The 20,746-nt window shown below is 42.6% G+C and overlaps 1 long non-coding RNA gene across 1 annotated transcript; it reads right to left on the reverse strand.

The window, feature by feature from the left end:
• Window positions 1–17,550: 17,550 nt before the first annotated feature.
• LOC144989569 (uncharacterized) lies at window positions 17,551–19,117 on the reverse strand. The gene is made up of 3 exons (XR_013653827.1): window positions 18,893–19,117; window positions 18,313–18,811; window positions 17,551–18,185 (listed from the first exon to the last, which is right to left on the reverse strand). It is a non-coding gene; the product is annotated as an uncharacterized LOC144989569 (long non-coding RNA).
• Window positions 19,118–20,746: the final 1,629 nt, after the last annotated feature.

Here is a 20,746-nt window from a genome sequence, read left to right on the forward strand (position 1 = left end):
TCATCTTTTTAAAACTGGAAAGATTTTTCTTCAACGTTTAAAACATAAAACAGGAAATGGAAATGTTTGACAGTCCAGTTGATGAGAAGTTGCAGAAAGACTGAAATCCATCAGATTGTAAAAAGGTAGAGGTGATGATGATGATGTGATGAAGATCAGACGCTGATGTCACTGATGTTCTGGCTGTTGATGGGCTGGATGTGGGTCCTGGTGGTGCTGAAGAATGAAAGATCCTTCTACCTGCAGTCATTCCTGAAGGAAGCTGATTGCAGCTGTTCTCTCCTGACAGATGGAATGATGGGAAATGAAGTTCATGTTGAAGTGTGCTCCAAGCAGAACAGAAAGGTCTCAGGACTTGGATCAGCTGCTGCTCTCTGGGAGCGTGCACGTGCTGCTGCATGTGCTTCTGTCATGGCGTTCTGGATGAGCTGCTGAGGTCTGTTTGCATCCAGACTCTCAGCTGCTTTAGTCAAACTGCTGAGCCATGGAACAATGGAGCCGTTTCTGAAGGAAGAGGATCAAACATGATGCTCTGCAGGAAGTGGAGGTTTTTTAGAGTCTCCAGACTGTTTCTGAACGGCCAAAGAAAAGCAGCTGATGTGCTTCTGTCTCCTACCAGCAGGGAGCGCTCTCAGCCAGACAGAACAGATCCTCAATGCTGCTCTGAGAAGGACTCTTCTGTTCCAGAAGCAGAGACTGTTCACATCCAGGAGAATCTGGACTCCAAGGAATCCCAGAGAATCTCCTCTCTGCTGTTTGGACACTTTGACCAGCAGAGGGCAGCAGAACTTTCAGCAACTCTGGATCTGATCCCACAAAAACAATCCATGGATGATCAGATTTCAGAAGATTTGAAGGATCAAAGACAAAGATGTTGTGAAGAGAAGATGTGAGAAGAAAGTCCAGAATGAATCCACTCTGACTTCTCCTCATGTCTCTGAAGCTTGTGTCTTCATGTCTTCACCTCAGAGTTTCTTCTGGATTCCATGTGGATCAATAATATTGATCATGTTCTGTTGTCATCAGAACTTCAGGCTTTTCTCTGCTGATGATCTCTGAGCTGAACTTCTTGGAGGAATTCCTGAATCTGGGATTTGGAGCAAACAGTCAGAACAAAGGAGGTTTCCATTTCTTCTAAGCTCTGCCAGAAGAAAAGAGCTGAAGCTTGAAGCTGAAGCAGCATTTGCTCCCAGAATCTGTCCTCCAGACCAACAAGTCCCACCACAGCCTTGAAGACGTTTCCAGAAGCAGCAGCAGACTGTGTTCCCATGACGACGCTGAAGTCAGCTGCTGCTCTGCAGGAGAAAGTCTGCAGCTCCTCAGTCAGGAAGCTCTTTCAAGCTCGTGCACATCTGTCAGTGCAGCAGCAGAAAGCCTGTTTCCCTGCAGGAAGTCTGAGACTTTTCAAAGTAAGAGCCTCATGTTGGCAGAGATGGGTTGGATTCTTTGATGCTCCAGTGTCTTTTGGATTCAGGATGAGTTCATGCAGATCTAGAAATCCCACCATGATGATCATCCTTGAGGAATTTCAAAATAAAAGACTTACAGTCACTGCTGGATGAGAAATACATTTACTCTTTATTTTCTGTCAATAAATCCTATTTATCAATAAATCCTTGATTGTAAATGATGGATCTAAAGTGGAAAAGAAGTCAAAGTGCTGACTCAGCACAGATCAAAGGAGACACAGATGATTTCCTGGAATGAAGAAAACATCAAACATCATGATGTGATCTGGAACTGAGCTGTTCTTCAGAAGATCCTCCCAAACATGGAAACTGTTGCTGCAACACGTGAAGCTTTGCTTCTGTTGCTAGGTAGATCTGATGGATCAGAAGCAGACTTCTGTCAGCTGGAACTGGGGCTTCTTCCAGACCATGACATGTTGTTCAATAAAGTTCATTCCAAAGCGTGACTGATTCATGAAGTGGTTCCTTGAGCCGTGAGTTTTGCCAGCAGCAGGAATCCCTGAGAGTTAGGAGACAGTTTGTGGAGAGAGTTTGGAGATTTAGGAGAAACCAACGTTTGAAATGAAACCAAAGTTTCCTAAAGCAAAATCACTGAGCACATCTCAATGTTCCACAAACAGTCATTTTCCACAGTGGACCGTCACCACACACTTTACAAGACAGTTTCTCACAACTTTATGACAACAAATCCTGAAATTGTTGTGTAAAGGAAATGAGGATCTATTGGTGAGTCACAGTCCTGGAAACATGAGTTGTGCTCTGATGAAGACGCCTGATCCAAATGTGGATTTTTGAAATGTTCTTCATGAGATTCAAACTGATTGAAGCTTTGAATTAAAGGTGTCAACACATTTCTGCATTGGATTCATTCTGTTTCAGGGTCTAAGGTTGGTTTGTGGCAGAAACCAAGTTTTTGTTGAACAGTAGCGTTTGAAAAAGCAGAAAGTGGCTTTGAAGATGGTCAGGAGAACTTCTTTGAAGAGGAGGACTTCTCCAAACAACCACAACCTTAGAGGAAGTTTTCTGAGCATTCAGAGAATGCTTTTCCAATGACTCATCATTTTCCACAAGAAGCTAAGGAGTTTTTCCAAATGCATGCTGGGTATTCTTAGTTCTAGCTTGGAAAGCACTTTGTGGGATTTCCCTGGAAAACCTGCTTTATCAATCATTTTGGTCTCTTTTTCTTCTTCTAAGTTCCAGCTTGGTGAGTGTGCAGGTCGCCATGGCAACCAGTGTCCAGGTCAAAGGGAGGACCACGGCCATCCAGTCTCCAGGCTTTTGGATTGATTTGGATTTGAGAAACATTTGTTTCCCACATTTTAATAGTAGAATTCAACACGGGACATATAGTGGATTGTAAGAATAGGAACAAAAACAGCAACAACCAAATAATCCTCCTCCCCTTAAAACATGCATTTGACTCTGAACAAGTCTAAACCAAATCCAAGCACAGACCAGCGCTGGGGCTCCTGCTAGTTTCTTTTAGAAGAGCCTGCCTCTACCAAACATAGAATGTTCAACAACTAGAGCTAAAAATGTCTGTTGGTAGATTTCTGGATGTTGGCCGTATCCCAGCGAGCAAGGCCAAGTCAGCCCCAGATGGTTTCAAAGTGGACAGAAAAGGTTTTTAGGAGTTTCTAGAATGTTCAACAACTAGAGCTAAATGAAACTAGTGCATGAAATGACAAAGAACTTCCTGTTTGAAAGGAATCTCATGATGGCTTCCACCTGTCTCTTTGCTTTTCCTTTCTTTTTTGGGTTTCTCCTCTTTGGGAGGTTACACAAAACTGCACTTTAACCCAGAAGGAAACAACAACCGCTCCACAATCCCTGAATCCCCTACCCCCGGGCTGCGGACCGGTACTGGTTCATGGGTCATTTGGTACCGGGCCGCACAGAAATAAAAATAACTTACTTTACTTCTGGTTTATTTATATCGGAATCCGAAAGATGTTTTATTTTGAAAAATTGCCCGATTCTCTGTCACATCCGTCTATGTCACCATTAACGCAGGCCAAGGCGCTCTTCTCGGTCACTTGATAGGTTACTGAAGATAAAACCCAGGAGCTATTAAAATGAGTAAAAAACAAACGTCTTTGGAAAGATTCTTTGCCAAGGGGAAAAGGCCCAGCCAGGACACAGAAGAGTGGCCTTCCACTTCCAAAAAAAGAAAGCTAGATTTAATAGACAGTACTTCTTTTTTGCACCTTGAGTGAGGGTCGGGGAGAGGATGAAGACACCTGTGCGATGTTGTATCCATGCGTGTCAAAATGAAAGCTCTGGGTTTGTGTTGTCACATATCTGTTCCTCCTTCTGCATGGCGTTGCTACAGTAATCCTCCGCCAACATCTTAAAGACCGGTTTGTTTAATAGAAAGTCGTGCAATAAAGTTTATTGAAGAAAACAAAAGGCTGGTCTGTGAAAACTTTAGCTGTGGCGCTAAAAAGATTGGGGACGACTGCCCTACTGCCTTTATCTAAAGGTGGTCCAGAGGAACATTTTGGTGGATGCACACAAAGGCAGAAGACGGAGGTACCAATGTTATGATATTACTAAAAAATGTTAAAAAACAAATAAAAATAGACCAGTTAAAATACATGCACACATAAAAACAGAAATAGAGATTAAGTTTGGTGAAGACCTAAAAAGCTAAAGGAGGTGGAGACTCCTAAAAAAAATTTTTCAAGAAAATAACTGTTCTTTCTGCAATATAGAATATAGAATCACTTGATCATCTGTGTTTTGAATGTATATTCATGTTTGTTAAAAGTTTTTGGGAGGATTTTTTTGTTGGTGCTCCTCAAATTTTCCTTTTCCTATTTCTATTCAGTTACAAAAACACATCATATTATTAGTAGTTTCTGGTGATAATTTATTTGATTTGGCATTTAATACTGTATTAATTTCTGGAAAATTCTTCATTCATAAGAGTAGATTTTTTTAAAACCAAACCATTATTCACTACATTTAAGAAGTTTATATTTTAAATCAGCAATAAAACTGTCCATTTTCATTGAAGATCACATGTTGTATGACAATCCCTACTATTGTGAACTACAATTCTAAATTTATTTTTTAGTTTTATCTATTCCTTTTTTATTTCTTTCTGTTGTAGTTATGTGAATGTGTATGTCATCTTTTGATGTTCAATAAAAAAATAGAAAAAAAACAGTACCTGTAAGGCTAACCTGGGGGGTATTCCAGAAAGCAGATTATACTAGCTCATACGATAAGTTTGAGGCTAAGGAAGTTGATAACCTCAGCTTTGGGTTCCAGAAATGGAGGTATGTTTCAGGGTAGGTCAAGTTACCATAGCAACTCTTGCTCTGAACATAACCTGGTCTGGAGCAGGTTTAGTTGAAGGTTAGTTTGTTTACAGAGAGGTGAAGCAGCATGGCGTGTCCATTTGAAGATGATTTAGTGGATGAAGAAGCTCAGATAATACTTTTTCCACAGTGAGAGGCTGATAAGACCACATATGGATGTTGGAAAGAGAAACTTTTTTACTTTGATCTAACTTAATTATTTGCTTCAGTTAAGATAAATCATTTTTTTTGTTAGGTCACCTTAAAAATAACACGTAGTTTTCAGACAATTATTTTCCTTTCGTTCAAATTAATTCAATTAAGTAGGTGTAACTTTGATGCTACTGTAAGATCGGCACCGCAAGGGATTCTGGGATATCATTCCCTTTGCCTGTCTGGACGGATTTGGGTTTAAGTGTGGGTTTTTTACAAAATGTGTTTAGTTGTATAGCTGTTTTACTGTGTTTCACCGTGTTTTGCCGAGCTTTTTTGTCCTACTATGCTTACGTCTCTGCACCATGAGTGAGAGTGAAGGATAGGATGATGAGTTTATATAGCACCCCCACCATGTAAATCTATTGTGACAGTGATGGAAAATTCTTTATTGAGTTTTTCCACTCCATGCATTTCTTTCCGTTCTTTTTATTGTTATAAAAATGAGCATATCTGCCTGCTCAAACTTAGACATATGAAAATTCAAGAAATATAAGTAATTAAGATGGAAAAAAGATTACTGGAGTAATGTGACATTTAGTTAGATAAATACGTAAATTTGAGTTGTATAAACAATTATTGAGTTTGAATAAATTTAACTAAATTATTTAAATTATTTTTCAGCCATGTTACTTTTTTGATGAACTTATAATTTCTATCCGCCGTCATTAAAATGTCAGCCAGAGTTCAGGCTTAAAGTCAGGCTAGTTTAAACATGCTTCCTGGAATACCCCCCAGAAGTGTCCAACAGGAAGTGGGCGGATCCAATAGCCAAATGCTGCACATGACAATTATCCCCCCCACTGTTCCTGAGCCAATTATTTGTGTTTTAAGAATGAAGTCAAACTGTATTCATCCTCATTGAAATATATTCAGAACCCAAGCCCTTTCATTAATGACATTTGTAAATCTGCTACAAAATGGTTACTGATATCCAGGACAACTCAAGGTTCCTTTTACCGGAATCCAGAGCAAAGGTCAGCTCCAACCTCCACATGAGAACACGAATCTTCACACTTTCCCAGGGGAAGAATCTTCAACCCAGATGGTACGGATATAGTCCATGGCATATTTATTGCACCTATGGAAGACACCTAACTTTGCACAAAGAACATCCTATTTCTTCACAGGATGCTGCAACCATAAAGCAAAAAGGAATGTCACACGACCATAAATCTGGATAGTTCAAAATAAGTTCACTTCACACTAGGGATAAAGCTGTAACATAATAAAGAATAAGATATTAAAACATACATTTTCTACAACTTCAATAGAAATAGAGATACTGATGCATTATGGGAAGAAATCCATTTGTAGTTGGATTTGGATCTTTCACTGCACCACAGTTGTCACAAATGTCAATGAAAAGACCTTAAAATGAGGCTTTGAACTTGCTGTTGACAGAATAGTCCATTACTGCAGGAGGGGGGGGGGGGTAAAACCCTTTTAACTGGACAGTATGATGTAATTTTAGTGTATTTTATTTTTATTTCCAGAGTTTAATAAAAATGGTCATTTAATTATTTCAGAATTATTTTATGGATTCAGCTCGAAGCCTCCAAAGTGCTGGGGGCCCCAAGTCCCCCTCCCCCCCCAGTGGTGGACAATCATAAACAGCAGAGAGGAGAGGCGGAGCCTAAGTGCTGAATTTGCTGAAATCATTGAATTGATGTCGTTCCTGTTTCAGCAAAGTCCTAAAGTCCATTTTTAGCAATTATTCATGACAGGAAATGAAACCACGTGGTAGAGCCTTTCCCCGGGGAGTCTGATTCCTGGATGGCCCCGCCCTCTGACCCCAGTCCTGTCCTGCCCCCTCCTAGTCATCCACCTCCTGTTGGAACAGTAACATCTGTCCACCACTAGAGGGCCTCAGCTCTGATCTGTTCCCTCAGCTGATGATAAAAAAGTCATAATTCTGGACCCAGAACTGATGAAGCTGAAATCCATGAAACTCAAAGACTAAATAGATTTGAATCTGGTTTCAGATCTAGTTTTAATCAATTATGATGGAAGAATCAGAGACAAATATGAAATGTTCAGTGGTCTTTTCTCTAGGATTCAAATGAAATGGTTCAGTCCAACATTTGAGGTTGTTGCTGTCAGACCTGCAGACCATGAAAACGGTCAGAAACAGCAGGAATAGCGGTTGTTTTCATGTCTGATGAAACATTTGACATCATTGATCAAGACAAACCAATCAGAGCTTTTCTGCGTCTCCACGCTTGTAATGAGCTGTTTCTACCACAATATTCAGCTCCTGCTCCAACTTGAAGCATATGAACTGTGAAGTTTTCTCTTTGATCAAATATGACAAATAATTCAGACAAATTCTCCAACTTGTGTATTTGAAGAATGTTTTTGACATTAAGTGACGTCATCTGATCAGATGAAGCAGCATGACCTCCATGATGAGCGGTGACAGCTCCATGTGTGTCACATGACTGACAGACGTCTGGATGGGATCTGGATCAGCTCAGGGATCTGGAGCTCCATTCATGCATGGATTTGGGGAGAACTCCTCCTTGAGGAACAAGCTGGTCTAGTTTCTCTAGCAATCCTCAATCTGAGAAAACACAATGATAAACTTTAGAAGCAAATCTCTTTTTCCTTCATTCTAGGATGGAAATTCCAGGAAGAGAAATCTGGACCTGAAAACGTTTTGATCGAAATGCTTTAGACTAGAAAGAGGATTCTTCTATTTGAGTGAAGGTCGCCACAAAAAGCTGTATTCAATCTCATCTCAGACTTACTTTAATTTCAGGTCACTTTCAAAACACTTTACTTCCTGGTTTGATTGACAGCAAATGTTCCTAAAGATCTGAGCCCCTAAAAGCTCCAATAGCAGCTCAGCAGAAACTCTGATCTTTCTTGATGTGGAGGGGCGGAGCCTGAAGAGGAAGCATCTTTCTGCAGGTGCACTGCGCAAAAGCCCCCAGAATCAGGATATATTTTATCTGGACATCCTCAGAAATACCCCATATCTGGTGATATCTACGGTGGATACTCTCCGGACATGACTGTTTCTAAGTTCATGTCCGGAGCATATCAACTCCGAGTATGGGACACTTTTCTTCTGATAGAATCTGGAGATGAGATTCTCTCCAGATATGAGATGCGTCACTAGCGATATCCAAGGTCAGGATATTTCCATATTCTATCAATGTCAAATCTGTTGATATCTGATGTCCATGTACCAGTCATATCTGAAGTTAGGATTTGGAACATATGGCCATCAGGCATATCTGAAGAACCAACACCATTGATATCCGAGGTCAGGATATTTCCAGATTCTAGCCATGTCATATCTGTATACTAGTCATATCTGAAGTTAGGATTTGGAACATATGGCCAGCAGGCATATCTGGAGAACAAACACTAGTGATGTAAGTCAGGATATTTCAAGATACCAGTAATCTCAAAAATATATAAGAAATAAAAGGTGACAGAAAACCGGTATTACCCAGCCAGCAAAGCCAAGTGGGCCCCATATGGTTTAAAAATGGGCAGAAAATGTGGGCCCCGAATGGTTTTGTCCGCAGTTTCCGTGGTGGCCCCAACTGTGTATGCCCGCATAGGCTTGAAGTGGGTGCTGAGTGGGTGTCAGATAAGCCCCAGGTTGGTAAATAATATTAGGACCCATGTAGGGCCCATATTTTTGCCCATGTGGGCTGGAAGTGGGATTGAAACAGGGCCCATGTGGGTCCCAACTGGGTAAACTACCCCAGACCCACTTTGGCCCCACTAATGTGTCTATCAGTATTGCATATGGGTTTTATGTGGGACCTAAATGGGCTATAATGTGGGCTATAAGTGGGTTTGTCCGCAGTTTCCGTGTTGGCCCCAACTGTGTTTTCCCACATGGGCTTGAAGTGGGTGCCGAGTGGGTTTCCTGTAGGCCCCAAGTGGGTAAGTAGCATTAGAACCATACTCATAGTTAACCATAACTCGTAGTTCTTCTTCTGTGGGCTGGAAGTATGACTGAAACTGGGCAAAGATGGGCCCCAATCAGGTAATCATCCATGACCCATTTTGGCCCCACTTATGCATCAATTAGTATTGCATATTGGGTTAATGTGGGAACTAAATAAGCCACCATGTGGGCCATGAGTGGGTTTGTGCAGTGTTGCCATGGAGGTCCCACCTGTGTTTTCCTACAGTGCTATATACCAGTGAACCATTATAGGGTCTTCTTTTCCATCTAGCTTTCCTAAAACCCAAATGAGAAGATTCTGTAAAATCCCAGTTTCACAACATAATTTTCCAAATGACATCAACAAAATGATTTTTAAAATGCTTCAATTTAATAAAAGAAAATAAATCATCCTGATCCTGCATTATGAAAACGATATACAAGATCATGGCAAGGTCACCCAAAGGTTTAACAGATAACACACAGGATCTAACATACTACAATTACTTAATAAAATAAAGAACAACTTCACTTGGTACAGTACAATATCAACAACCTTAATGTGTGCCAATTATGTGACGAAAAAATAAATAAATCCAGTAAAACAAAATACTCATGGCATCCTTGACGGTTCCTGAGAACAAGCTCCATCGGCTTGTTATTCAAGCTCTCTTTGAGTCCTTATAGCTCGGTTTCCTCCCCTGTCACGAGCTCCAACAAACCATTTGGAGAGGCCCTTCTCCAATTCCTTTAGTGGGACTGGTTGGGTGATGGCCTTTTTCTTCACTGCCCCTAAAAAGAAATCACAAAAAACAAAGTATTCATTTTAGCCTGGGAATAAATTTACTAAATCCTTTGTCAGTGATGAATATAGATTAATAAATTCAAATCTAATTACCATAGAAGACATCAAAAAGACACAGCTAACAGAACGTATTCTCTCCATGACGTCCAAACAGGTTATATTGCAGAGCCAACTCATTGGACATGAGGAAGCCCATCATTCTTCTGGTTGCATCGTCCAAGAGTCCCCAATTACTCCAACCACAGCAACCTTTTTAAATAGAGAAAATATCACAAGATAGAAAGATGTAGTTAAACGTTAACAGCTTAATTACATATATAAATAATAAAATGTTACTTTAAGAATAAACTTACAACTGCTGACATTAAATCTACATCGGCGAGTCTGTCACGACAACTTGAGTGAAGCTGCAGGTGACCTGACCAACACAAGGGACAAAACAACTAAACTCTGAAATAACCATTCCCTGAAGCAAGTATTCAAGTAACTCTAGGATGATAATTAAAATGACGTTTAATCTAAAAAAATAAATAAATATATATATATATATATATAAAGCATAATTAAAACTATTAAATACTTCCAGAAACTCAATAAAGGGGCCTATACCCTGTTATTTTTAAGCCCTTAATAGTAAGCAACATCCATATGATAATATTACCTTTGGCACACACACAAAAGGATTTTTTTAATCAAATATCGGTTATTATCCTGAGTTTCTTTCCAAACTGGAAATAACAGGACTCATCCTCTGAGTCACCGGCTTTCGCTCTGTGTGTGACGTCAATCTCGGCAGATGGAGCCGGCCTCAGCAGCGTGTCTGCGTTTCTCCCAGGAAAACAAAAACACATTCAAACTTCTGCAAAGATGGATGTGCATATTGTGAATATGAAAATAAAGCGCTTTTGACAAACATTCTTGCTCTGCTGAGAAAGTGGGTGTGTGTCTGTGGGCGGGGCCGGCAGCGCAGACTCTCATGAACGCGACCGTTCTCAATGTGTTCTTCACGTCAGCTCATGAGAACCCGCTCGATTTTAGAGGAATACTCAAATGCTTGAATGGATCGAAATACCGCTTGGGTGTCTTTTTGTGAGGAATCAACATTATAATACACTAAAAGGCAAAAACAAAAAAGATTTAGCATTTTATGGATCTAAACTCGCCGCTGGACTGATTAGTATTCATTCATTTTTACCGAGAAATTCCGGTCATTTTTCAAAATAAGATCATTCAGACTCATAATAAAACGAACTAAAAAACATTTCACACAAAACCTGGCCAAATTATATCTGACCAAATCAAGTTATCCCCTCAAGATCCAAATCAAAACCACTAAATTGGACGGAAGCCCGCCGAATCTGGCAACTCTGTTACTAGGATGCGCTTCCTTGTTTGACGCCTCGGTGAAACGCCGACACACACTGGCTGGATGATCGGTGACGCGACCCACCAGTACTTGTCATCATGTCTGCAAATAAACCTGCTGCACGTGGAAACTAGTCGTCTGCCCGTTTGTGACACCGGCTTCTTTCAAATGCAAAAGTCGCTGTAACGTGGATGGATTCAACAGCAGAACAGAACAACACTCCCGAGCTGCGCATGCTTTTATGAACCACATTTATCATTGCCAGTTAGAGCTGTAAGCGAAACACAAAACCAAAAAGGTATCTTACCTTGATATCAATAAATGGCCTGGATGAACGGTGCGACAGAAGTGCAGAATCTCCTTGCAATAACGGACCAGGACGACTGACTGAATCCGTATCAGGAAATGAGCGGGAGATTCAAAACGCAGCAACCGTCCAATCAGCAACGCCTGCTCACCACTTTGAACTCCTTAAACCACCCTGCTTGCCTTTCGAGAAAAAATTAAAACGTTCATTCTATTTTTATTTTTTTACTTTTTACCAGTCAAAATAGGTTTTTGTAATAAGGCAGGTTTCTACTCCAACATAAAAGTCATTATATTTACATTTAAAATTTTCTATAAAAACTACACTAAACCAATCCATCATATGAACATATTTTATTTCAGTAGTAGTGTCAAGTAAGTTTTGTTGGAAAATATCTTTCGCTTTGAGATTTTTCCATGCGCGTTCTATTAGTCAGGAGAGATATAAAGACCAAGATTCAGCCGGATAAAGTCACAGAAGGTTTATTCCCTAACAAAAGTTCTAAGACAGAATTAAAACAGATCTGGGTCCTCATTTTAGAAGGCCTTCAAAACGCAAGAAGTTACAGGCGTTTTACATGAAAGGCCACAAGAGAGAAGAAGACAATAAAATTATGCTCTGCTCAGACTTTTAAAGACAATTCGGGTTTCCTCCTCCCATGGAAAACATGACGTCGAATCTCCGCCCTGGAACACTTGCATTGGCTGATCGATGATCCGTCTCCTCCTTCAGCCAATCGTAGAGGATCATTCTCCGTGACCAGTTCCTCTCCTCAGGGAATGACTTCAAAGGGACACCTAGTGTTGCAGTAAACTCCGTCCCTTCCTGTCCACAACAAATCAGATTGACAGCAGGAAATCCATGGAGGTTCTGGGTCAAAGTTCAGTCTTTTGTTCTTTTTGAGAACTGGACATCCAGAGCGGTTCTCACAGACATACTCTATTCCTCAGGTGGTTTAGATTAGAGTGCTGGCTCCATTTCTGCTGGCCAGTGCCCGGAGAGGTCAGCATCCCCCGAGAGGTCAGCATCCCCCTTCTCTGTAGGGGAATGACTGACAGTTGCTGTCCATAGGTCACATCTCAGGAATGTGAGGTCAGGATGCACGGAGTTCAGTTAAAGCACACACTTTAGCTATGGAATAAACTAAAGGTGATATATGTAAAACAGAAAACGTAATAAAATAAGACAGAGAAACCCTTCTAAAGTGAGGACCAAAAATATAATTTCCTTCAGTTTGCATGACAGATGTTAAACTATTTTTTGTAAGCTAGCACAAGTAAAAGAAAAAATAGCAAATTACTCTTTATGCTCATTGTGATTAGATAGTAAATGGCGTATACTTATATAGCGCTTTCTACCTTCTTTCAAAGGCCCAAAGCGCTTTACAGTCACAGTCCCATTCACACACACATTCACACACTGATGGCAGCTCCGCTGCCAAACACTGGCGCCAACCTCCCACCAGAGGCAAGGTGGGGTTCAGTGTCTTGCCCAAGGACCCGACACACGGGCATGCAAGGCGGGAATCATACCTGCAATCTTACGATCAGCAACTAAATTAGATGAACTAAGGGAATTATTAGATATTCACCAGACCCAGCTCACTCTGTTAAGACGGAAACTCTGCAAAGCATGAGACACAGCGCAGAGGACAGCATCATGACACATTCACCTTTTCCACAGCTAGCCTGCCACAGTTAAACTAATGTCAAAAATTCATAACTGAAATGCAACGAAAGACCACCATCCAAATAAATGTCTAATGTCTTGTAATCTGCAATCTAATTGCCTGCAATTCTTATTTCGCTGGCCTGAGCCCACTGATGGGTTGCAAGTGCCCTTCTGCAGAGCCCTGAGATTAAATCTGTGTTGTTTGTTGATTGCAAGTTACAGGGAATAAAAGTCTTGGTTCATTTTGTATGCACTAAAACTGGGTGGATTAAAAAAGGTTAAAAACTGCTTTGTTTCACAAAACATACTGTATATAGCATTAGTTTTCTGTGTTTTAGAATTTAAGGTAGGGTATGGTAGGTGTAGGTACCAAAACTATTCAGCCTGCAATTACCGTTTGAGGTCCTTCAGGGTCCTGGGAATAATGGTGACGTCACATTTTTTGATTGGCTGTCCGTTGGTCCGGTGACATGTCAGAATGTGATAGGACAAATCACAATACTGGTAAATGGTAAATGTCGTACGCGGATACAGAGCTTTTCTACCTTCCTTGAAGGCCCAAAGTGCTTTACAGTCATAATTCCATTCACCCTTTCACACACACATTCACAGACTGGTGGTGGCTCCGCTGCCGAACACTGGCGTCAACCTTAAAAAACAGAGTTAAGGTGGGGTTCAGTGTCTTGCCCAAGGACACTTCGACACATGAGCGGGGCAAGGCGAGAATTGAATCTGCAATCTTCCGATCTGAGGTAGACCAACCTACCGCTGCACCACGGCCGCCCCATACTACCATAGAAGAAGATATTATGAGGGGCCCTGTGAACATACAGAGATCTGACAGAGCAACATTATCTTTTAAACTTGCACCTTCCCTGCCTGCAAACACAAAGCTATGAGACTCCAGCTGCTTTGCTCAGAGACACGGTTCTCTCTGTGGAGCAGCAGGTTCATTCTAACAGCCACAGATCTTTTTACAAAGGGGGTTGTGGCAGAATCTCTCTATAAATATTACAAAGAATAATGTCACACACAACTTGTGAAGGAAAAGAACTTTAGGTTACAAAAGGAAACATAAAATGAATATTATAGAGCTTGAGCAGATCTTGACGCAACGTAGTTTGTCCAAGTGGGGTTACCGTAGTGTGACGTTAACCTCAGTTGAAAGGACCCCAAAGGGTGATTGCAGGCCGAATAGTTTTGGTACCTACACTGGACTGCTGTCATTAAAAAATGTGCTCCAAATTAGTGTATATCTCCCTCTATTCTTTTGTTCTTGCACTCTCTAGCTCTCTTGTATGCTTATGTACATTTACCAGATTGTACATTTCTTTGATCTTATTGTTTAAACTTTACAATGATTCTTCTTTTTCAAAATGTTACCTTGAGACCTTTGCACCCCTAAGTATTGACTGCACATGCATACATGGCCAATAAAAAAACCTTGAACCTTGAAGCCAGGCTTGTTCTGAATAGGACAGCAACACAACAAATGTGTTATGTTCAAACAAAGTTACCACTTCATTTTAAACTGTGTCGTTAAAAACTTGAATCTCTGTTGGATCCACTGAGCACCAATGAAAAAAGTGAATATTTTTAATAAATAGGAAAGCCAGACAGAAGACTAGATGGCTGTATGGTGCCAAAAGTGGGACAAGTGGTCACCCTACTTGTATCTAATTGGTTACTGCTACATCCTTAAAATCTCAGCACTTCCTCTACAAACTACCAAAACTCTGGACAGGAAAAAATAAATGTCATAATTGTCCAATATTGCAGAACTAAAAAGGCTGTGATTCATATTCAATTTGGAAAGAGTCTTCAGGGGGGGGTTCTGTCATTTTACTCATCTTCTTGGATTTTAAGCATATGTCTAGTGGACAAAAATAACCTTTTAAAATACCTGCCTATATGGTTAACCCATTAGCACTATTAATGTGGTACTCATTTGTAGCAAACCATGTGGGTCCTACATACAGTGGCCCAGTTACAGACCAGGTCTTCTTTGCCCACCTAGACCCTTTATTGGGCCTATATGGTTAGCCCATGAGGGCTCCTCATGTGGGACCAATGTAAGACATACCACATGGGTCCTACATACAGTGGCCCAGTTACAGACCAGGTCTTCTTCGCCCACCTAGATCCTTTATTGAGCCTATTTGGTTAGCCCATGAGGGCTCCTCATTTGGGACCCATGTAAGTTATACCACATGGGTCCCACATACAGTCTCCCAGTTACAGACCAGGTCTTCTTCGCCCACCTAGATCCTTTATTGAGCCTATTTGGTTAGCCCATGAGGGCTCCTCATTTGGGACCCATGTAAGTTATACCACATGGGTCCTACATACAGTGGCCCAGTTACAGACCAGGTCTTCTTCACCCACCTAGATCCTTTGGCGGGCCTATATGGTTAGCCCATGAGGGCTCTTCATGTGGAACCCATGTAAGTTATACTACATGGGTCCCACATACAGTGGCCGAGTTACAGACCAGGTCTTCTTCGCCCACCTATACTCTTTATTGGGCCTATATGGTTAGCCCATGAGGGCTCTTCATGTGGAACCCATGTAAGTTATACTACATGGGTCCCACATACAGTGGCCGAGTTACAGACCAGGTCTACTTCGCCCACCTATTCTCTTTATTGGGCCTATATGGTTAGCCCATGAGGGCTCCTCATGTGGGACCAATGTAAGACATACCACATGGGTCCTACATACAGTGGCCCAGTTACAGACCAGGTCTTCTTCACCCACCTAGATCCTTTGGCGGGCCTATATGGTTAGCCCATGAGGGCTCTTCATGTGGAACCCATGTAAGTTATACTACATGGGTCCCACATACAGTGGCCGAGTTATAGACCAGGTCTTCTTCGCCCACCTATACTCTTTATTGGGCCTATATGGTTGGCCCATGAGGGCTCTTCATGTGGAACCCATGTAAGTTATACCACATGGGCCCTACATACAGTGTCCCAGTTACAGACCAGGTCTTCTTCGCCCACCTAGATCCTTTATTGAGCCTATTTGGTTAGCCCATGAGGGCTCCTCATTTGGGACCCATGTAAGTTATTCCACATGGGTCCTACATACAGTGGCCCAGTTACAGACCAGGTCTTCTTCACCCACCTAGATCCTTTGGCGGGCCTATATGGTTAGCCCATGAGGGCTCTTCATGTGGAACCCATGTAAGTTATACTACATGGGTCCCACATACAGTGGCCGAGTCACAGACCAGGGGCCTCATTTATAAACGTTGCATACGCACAAAAGAAGGCGTACGCCACTCTCTACGCAATAGTTGAGATTTATAAAAAGCAAACTTGACGGGAAAATGTGCGGTCCTCCACGCAAGCTCTGACCCAGGCGTACGCACAAAAACGGGTGAAATGAGAAATGGCGACACCGTCGGCAGATGGAAGAAACACGTGAAAGTGACAGTGTGTGCCAAATCGTGCTGGCATGTGCTGTGCTACACAATGTGGCACAGCTTAAAAACGTGCCTCTACCCCCTGGCGCTGATTGCTGTGTTGGCCCCGACCCTGAACCCCATCCCCACGCATTTGAGCCATTTGCTGCTGCTGTGCGCCAGCGTTTGGAAGTGATGCGTCGCTTATAAAGAAAAAGAGGTGTGGAAAATATTATTTATTTAAGAATTCCCTCATCGTGCAGTTTATTTCAGTCAGGGCGATCTTGATTTCGCCCAACTCCTTGGCCACCTCTCTGATTGAACTACTGACTTCCCTCTGCATTTCTAGGACTGCATCGGTGAGGACGCGTCCACTGCTGGAGGGTTGAGAGCCGCGTGCCGTGGAGACGCTGGGTCCAGACGGCTGCTCAGCTGCAGCATCGTAACCACTGGCCCCGCTGGAACACCCAGCAACTAAAATAAAATTGTTCTATATTAATAATCTGTAATTGTGTAGCCTGCATACATGTGACTTGACTGCATTCATTTTAATTATTTCTCTTACCTGTGTCACCCTGACCCTGGCGCGTCAGCGTCCCCTCCGTCTCAGTTAGGTGACTGAGGCGGAGGAGGACGCCGATAAGGGGGACTTAATAGGGATTCCCCAATAATAGCGGCCAGTTTCTCATCAAGAGGGGTCAGCTCCGGTCCCCCCCCCCCACCCCCCCACGTGGCGCCATGATTTAGCAAGCCATGAATATTAATTTGTGGGCGTTTCACGGACTATTTATGGGCAACTATGGGCGTGTCATGTAGCCGCAAAAGCTGCGCTGCATTTAGAATCGGTTGTGATTTATAAAGGGAAAGATGCGTAGGATGTGCGTGCGCACGGTTTAATAAATCCGAATATTTCTGTGCGTACGCACGTCCTATGTTTCATCCGTACGCCACTTCTGACGCAAATCCTACGCAAAGTTTTATAAATGAGGCCCCAGGTCTTCTTCGCCCACCTATACTCTTTATTGGGCCTATATGGTTAGCCCATGAGGGCTCCTCATGTGGGACCCATGTAAGTTATACCACATGGGTCCCACATACAGTGTCCCAGTTACAGCCCAAGTCTTTATGGCCCAGATGCAACCCATATGGGCCTTACTTGGCTGACCTACATGGGTTCTAGCCCACATGGATCCTTTGTAGGGCCCTAACAGGTAACCCATGTTTGGGGCCAATGTGGGGCCAATGTAGGCAAAACCTAATGGGGCCTTCAAAGTTTACCCAAAATAAACCCATGCCCAGTCAGTACCCACATAGCCCACCTCTTTCCCAGTTGGGGCCCACGTGACATTGCTGGCTGGGTACTCAAAAATATTTTATTACAAAATAAATAAATAGGTCAAAAACCACAGACAAACATGTATCCTTTTTTTCTCTTCTGCCAGATAGCAGCTCTTGACTGGCGGTGGGTTTCTTTCAGTAAATCTAGCTGAGTGTCTAATGCGTAATTTTGGCTCAATTCCACTCCTCCAGTTTTCATCCCAGGCTTTATGGCATTTCAGCATCACCGTGGTTAGCCTAGTGGAGCGCCACTTTGGCGAGGCTTGATAATAAGATGGTTTGTCCTCGTCACTTTCCTCGTCGCTGACATAGTTTGCGTTGAGTCCATTTATATATGACAGATCCTCTAGATTGAGAATCTTCTCAGCAATTTTGACCCTCTTTTTGAAGAGCTGTGGACCATCAGGAAAGGAAAATATTATTTTAATTACAGGAAACAACATACACACACATACACAGTTCAACTGGACCATGCATGACCTGAGTAAATGAAACAAGGTCACAAATAGGACAACTCACCTGATCATGCTGACTGGTCCTCCTTTTGACTCCCTTCTTGCTTCCATCTCCATTCTCTCTCTTTGCACTTGAGACTGTCAATAGCTCGATAACCAGCTCCTAGTCGATGGAAATATGAAATGTACAGAAGATGAGGTCAACATATTGCAAACATGTTTCCAAAGTGGAATATTCAAAATGTGCCATGCAGACTGTCACAGTGGCTTATCTTAATTATCCATTGTCAATGCTATATCGTTATTGTAACTTAGTGTTTGGTCTTAAGACATGGAAACACTAAATGAGCTGTCTATCACACTAATACAATTGCAATCCTATTCAAAAATCTCTGAAAAGAAAGTAACACTGATTATTGACATTGAGTTTCTCACATCATCTGTAACTTATGGTGAGTTGTGTAAATCTAACTTCATGTGCTTACTTCTAACTTGGTGGAAACTCCAATTTGGTTCCACATCTTTCACTACTGCCGTCATCTCCTCATTGTGGTGTTCTGAAGCTAAAAAAAAAAAGACAATATTTTATAACTGACTGGAGTTCTTGTCAAGTTTCCTAAAACAGTAGTGAGAAAGAAATATACTTGTCATCTGCCCGGACCTTCCACTGGAGCTGCTCTCTGAGGTTCTTGTGTATGTGACGGACAAGAATCTGAAAGAAAGAAGAAGTCTGTTAGGTTACAGTAACATTGCTGTTCTGGCCAATGTTCTAGAATACAGGCACCTGCCCAACACAAAACCCCCCAGCGGCCGAGTGGCAAACTCAAGAACGCATGTAGCTTATAACCCCAAAGGAAGATCTGCCAACGTTTTCCAACCACGGTCAGAGAGAGAAAAGTTCTGTGCTGAAAAAAAGTGAACACGTGTTTGTCTGTTTGGCTGCTTTAGTGAATCGTGCTGCTAATTTTATTTGTCCGTCTTCGTGTTGCGTGACCGGAACACCAACATGTTAACTGTCTCAGCTATCAGTGAGGATCTTAACGGGGTGACGATGTTTCCTGCCGCGCTGAATTCACGCTCCCATGAGGAGCTCGTAGCGCATATAGACGTATATTTTCCTGCCACTTTTGACAGAAGTGCAGAGACATCGGGGCGCCTGCGCTCCACCCTCACCCCGCGGGCTCCTCGCCTCTCCTTTCCCTCCTCCGGCGCCCCCAGCGAGAGGGGAGCCGATGTTCGGACCCCGTGCGCAGCTGCCGGTGGACCCCCGTGTCTCCGTGCTGACCGCGCTGAACGGGCCCCACGGCGGTGGGGGGCGACGTCTGCCGCTCCAGCGGGGTAATCGGGAGGGAGTGACGCCGCGGCCGCCCAACACGTAGAACCTAAAAGAAACCTAATTGACAGAGTGGCCAGGGTGTCCAACATTTGTCCATAACCGCACGAGAATACACAATAATTAGCAAAGATGAATATGTTATAGTTCAAATCACACATCATATGCAGTCCTGTAACTTCAAATAAATAAATAAAGTGTGGGTCCTCGGTGATGACGTCTCGCGGGTGATGATGCGGTTTTACGGTCTGACACCGAATCCCAGGAGAAGCTACTAGGCTGCGCGGATGATCCATGATCCATACGGATCACAGGCCCCGGTTCTGCACAGACGTGTGCCGCGGATTCCCCTTCCCCCCATCCCCTCCACGCACTTCATTTAATCTGTACGGTCATGTCCTGCTGTTTACCGCGTTAATGTCGCTGCTCGACGTTTGTCCGTTAGGTGATGACATGTTTCTGGGTTACTTGAAGTTTTATACAAAAGCGAAGTTTTTCAGCACAAAATATTTTTACACACTGTAGATACATACGGAACTTCGAGGGGGGGGGGGGGGGTCGTATCCTGTGTCCTTGTAGCTTCTTGGTTTTTTCCACGTCGTCCAGCCTCTGTGATTATTATGTTTCAATCGCTTCAGATGAAGAGTCTTTTCCTGAAAAAAGGGAAGGAAGGATGTGGTTTATTTTTGCTATTTAAAATATCTCCGGAATTGGTTAAATATAACCCCGTAGCCTCCAAGCCCCGAATAAACATGCCCTTTAATTTAGATCAAAAGTTTTACCTTAACTTATATGCTCGGCCGGGTCACTCCCGCCAACTCCCGGATCCTCTGAGGTCTGGTCGCTGTGAGGACGCGGTCGGCCCCCGCTTACTAGAGGGTGTGCGCGCAACACCGTTGTCCATGTTTCCTACGGTCAACTTTTATTCTTTTTTTCCGTCTTCATCTTCGGGGGCCTGTTTCAGAAAGGAGGTTAAATGTAAACTCTGAGTGCATTAACCCTGAAATCAGGGAAACCCTGGGTTTTCCGTTTCAGAATGGGAGGTTTGTTAAACCAGAGAAAGCAGAGTAAGTCAAACCCGTTTCTGAAAGAGAGGTAACTTATACTCGGAGTCCGTGTCCATGGTTACTTATGCTGTGAACCTAACCTGGTCGGGAGCAGGTTT

This window comes from Oryzias latipes, chromosome 2 (assembly GCF_053564925.1).
Source record: "Oryzias latipes strain Hd-rR chromosome 2, Olatipes_Hd-rR_3.1".
Classification (NCBI taxonomy): domain Eukaryota; kingdom Metazoa; phylum Chordata; class Actinopteri; order Beloniformes; family Adrianichthyidae; genus Oryzias; species Oryzias latipes.